At 32.2% G+C, this 4143-nt stretch overlaps 1 non-coding gene across 1 annotated transcript; it reads right to left on the bottom strand.

The window, feature by feature from the left end:
• Positions 1-3594: 3594 nt before the first annotated feature.
• On the bottom strand, positions 3595-3666 carry TRNAI-UAU (transfer RNA isoleucine (anticodon UAU)). The gene has a single exon. It is a non-coding gene; the product is annotated as a tRNA-Ile (tRNA).
• Positions 3667-4143: the final 477 nt, after the last annotated feature.

Consider the following 4143-nt stretch of genomic DNA (forward strand, 5'->3'; position numbering starts at 1 on the left):
CAAAAAGGTTATCCATTGGCACCAACAATACAGTAGAATGTCAAGCAACATTGCTAGCAGTAAGGTTAGCAAGAAAGGAGGGGATTAAGAAGTTGCATTTAGAAGGTGATTCACTAATAGTAGTGCAGGCAATCTAAAAAATGCAAATTAATGCTTGGCATCTTCAAATGGTAATTGATTTAACTATGCAAGAATTAAATACATTTGAAGATTTTAAGATCACGCACATCAAACATGAAGGAAATGTAGAGGCGAACACTTTGTCAAAATGGGCACTGTCATTAAATGATGAAATAGTAAGGGTTAAGCATTCAAATAGCGAAAAAGATTTAATATATAATTTAGATGATGAAAGAATATAAGGAACCTCAAAGCCGACCTATTAAAGGATGGGTAAGTCAGAAAAGATGATTTAGTTATAATTCATAAAGATTATAAATCTTTTGTGGAGCATGTGTGCTAGGGAATATGTGTGGCAGCAGGAGTTAATAACAAAGGAGAATGTTATGGCAATGAAAGCTTGACAGTGATGGCATCAACAAAAGCGTGCAAAGGACTTTAAAACAAGGAGGAGGGTAGCCTTTCAAAGCAAAGTCTGAATTAAGAAAATAAATTTGATCAGGTTTCATGGAGTCGAATTTCACCTTTAAGATGATGAAGCGACAAAAGGCTTTGTTTTTGTGCGTGGCGGATCATCGGCTAAGGAAAATGGTGAAGTGCCCCTCTGATGCAGTGATTCAAGCAATGCAAGAGACTTTAGGCCCTCTCTTTTATGAAGCTGACCATCATTGGAAGGTTCAGCAAGATATTGTAGCAATGTTAATGGTGTGGGGTCTGCACATGGGAGACCATGAACAAAATGTGGCATGGGTTATGAAGCGCTCTTTGAAGAGGCCTTAATACCAGATTTGGAGGCACTGCTGGAATGAGCACATCTTGGATGGGCCTTTGACTTTAGTGAAGGCTATGGAGATGATGAAGAAGGGATGGAAAAAGGGGTTTTTCCCTTTGTAAATTGGTCACACAGGCAAATTGACAAAGAAACCTACACAAATGAGTGTCGCCAAGCATGGGACAGTCTCAAGTCTACAAGCATGTCTTCCCATGACCAAAAGAAGGGGGCCACTTTCTCAATGGATTTCCCAAAGAGAAAGAGGTCGGCTAGAAATTTTTGCAGAGATTAAATTGAAGGAAGGCAACGATGAATTTTGTTGTAGTTAGTGAAAATCTTGTTTTGAAGGTTTAACGGAGTGGGAGGGCAGTTTTTTGGATGACAGTGATTGCATGAAGATAGAAGATCAATGACATTTTTTGAAAAATAGGAATGTTATTTTTTGACAAGTAGGAAGATCCGCAGAAAAGTGAGGCAGCACAAAGAAGGATATTTAACCTTGCAAATGGTAGAACTCGATTTTAACGATAAATTTCAAATATGGATGTTTTTGGAGGATTGAAACAAAGAAAGATTTTGGCAACAGTGAGGTCATAATGAGTGTAGGATTAGATATTGAGTTTCTTCAATGAAGGAAATGCCTTTTTTTAGTAAGTTAGCCTAATGAAAGGGCTTTTTGTGTAATAGATGTAAAGGGAAACATATCATATTGTAAATGATGGTCCTCTAGATAGAATTAAGGACCTCTTATCTTGATGTAAACATTATTATACTAATAATAAAATACAAACCTATTACCGACCAAAAAAAAAGTACCCTCAATATATTATAATGGTATGTATGTATATATATATATATATATATATATATATATATATATATATATATATATATATATAAAACATAAGTTGATTATTCCATATATAATAATTTTCATATATTATTTATATATCTCATATATATAATATAATTTATCCAATAGAATTATAACATTAACACTCCTTAATGAAGAAGGATAAAATACATAGATATTACACCATAGGTAATATTTCAAAAATAATACATATAAGAAATCTTTGATGAGAAGATTTCTAGAATATTAGAATATGATATCATGTAAGTATTGACCTATCAGAATATCAACACATGATATTCACCAATTACTATTTGATATCATATTAGGTAACAATGAGCATTGGTCTATCAGAACATCAATCAAATGATATTCACCAAGTAATCTGAGTAATGGCCTATTAGAACATCAACTAAATGATATTCACCAAGTACTCAATGTAGTAATGCCCTATCAAAATATCAAGGCAAGATTTTCACCAAGTACCTAAAATATATCTATACAAACAACTTGTAGATAGTCAAATTAATGACATCTAACACCTAGTTGTTAATTTATAAGATAAAGCATTTCATGATTTATTTGAACATTTACACAAAATGTATATCATGATACAAGATATTGTAAGGTTGTTACCTTTCAATAACTTCTTCAAATATAAGTGACATCATTTGGAAGTCATCACTTCCTCATGATGTACACAAGGGGCAACCCCATGCACATATTACAATAAAAGTTCACATGAAGTCACCACTTGAACTTTCATGTGGTGTTGTCATAAAATCCACCATGAAACATATCAGAGAATAAGGTTTTCACCTCAAACTTATCTCTCATAGATAAGAATGTGTTACAAGGTATTGCACTTGGAACTTCTTCTTCATGAAGAAATATTAACCTTATCACCCCTGATATCATCTTTTCAAACTCTCTTTGAATATGTTCTCACCTTTCTAACCATCTAGCAACAAGTCATGTCATGCTTCCCTAGTTCAAGAAGTATCCTGATAACATAAGGTCTTCTAATTGAAGTATACTTTCTATCTGCTCCCTCTCTTTGTCTAAGGTTGCCTCTAATGAACTGTTAGACTCCCTCTCATAATCTCAATCATCAAGGATATTCACTTCAAGAAACTCACATTATCCAACCTAATCATTAGATGATTCATGAATCCTAAATCACAGCTTCTTTGGAGCTGCTATCATAAGATTGAGTTTGCATAATATTTGTTAGCATGCCTAATGTTCCAATCTTCTTCCTTGCAAGAACATTCCAGAGAAAACAAAAAAAGATCAAGACAAATAGCTTCTTATAGTACATATAGAAATACAAATAAGATAGAGACTAAATCTTCAAGGAGATAAATACTTTAAATCTACACACCAACTTCTTTGATACAAGTTTCTCCAATCAGAAAATGCCTTCATATAAGCATTTGTCAAACAATGGGAATGGTACATTGGTTAATATTCCACCGCACAATGCAAGATTCCCACTTACACTAGTACAAAACTAGTAATATATTACTAAATAAACTACTAAAAATTGTAGATATGTGACTAATTTTGATCAAGTGACCAATGCTAGTTTATTGCTAGACATTTATCTCCCAACCAAATTTATGATTAAACTATTTTAATCATTGATTAGGTCATTGATTTAGTTGTTCATTGTTGTTACTTGGTAGTTTATATGGTAGTTTATTTGGTAATTTTGGTACTTTATTTAGTAGTATATTTGGTAGTTTTTTGGGTAGTATATATGGTAGTATATTTGGTAGTTTATTTGGTAATGTATTTGGTAGTATATATGGTAGTACATGTTTGGTAATTATTAATTTAGTCATATTAGGGCACGATGGAATTGAACCACCATCCTCCTACTTATAAAGCAGGTGCTCTTCCATTGAGCTAGTACCCTTTAAAGAATAATGCAAAAAATTGACATAGTTGTATTCCCAACATTAGATCTACCATGATCATAGTCATTATAGCATGATATACTCTTCTCAAAGAACACAAGTTTTAGTTATTATGAAAAACAATAATCTAAATCTTTATCAATAACAATTCAACAATTTTAAATTCAAAAGAAAAAAGACATCAAATCAGATCTGTTTAACTTACAATAGCGGACTAAAAACATTGTCATAGCACCACCTCAATAAGAAACTCTTATCATGAACAATAAGGATTGCAAATCATGTAGCAACAAATAAGAATAAATAAGTCTAAGGAAGCAATCTTAAGTCAGCAATCAAGTGAAAATGAGTAGTGAACAGACTAATAATAAACAACAATAACAAATAGAAAAGGTAATTAGAGTTGTTAATAGACATGGAAAGTGTTTTTTTTGTGGTTTTATTTTCTTTAACTCTTCTATTGTGATATTGAGTTT

Source organism: Cupressus sempervirens, chromosome 2, assembly GCF_028749045.1.
Source record: "Cupressus sempervirens isolate cs-2001-9-10 chromosome 2, ASM2874904v1, whole genome shotgun sequence".
Lineage (NCBI taxonomy): Eukaryota > Viridiplantae > Streptophyta > Pinopsida > Cupressales > Cupressaceae > Cupressus > Cupressus sempervirens.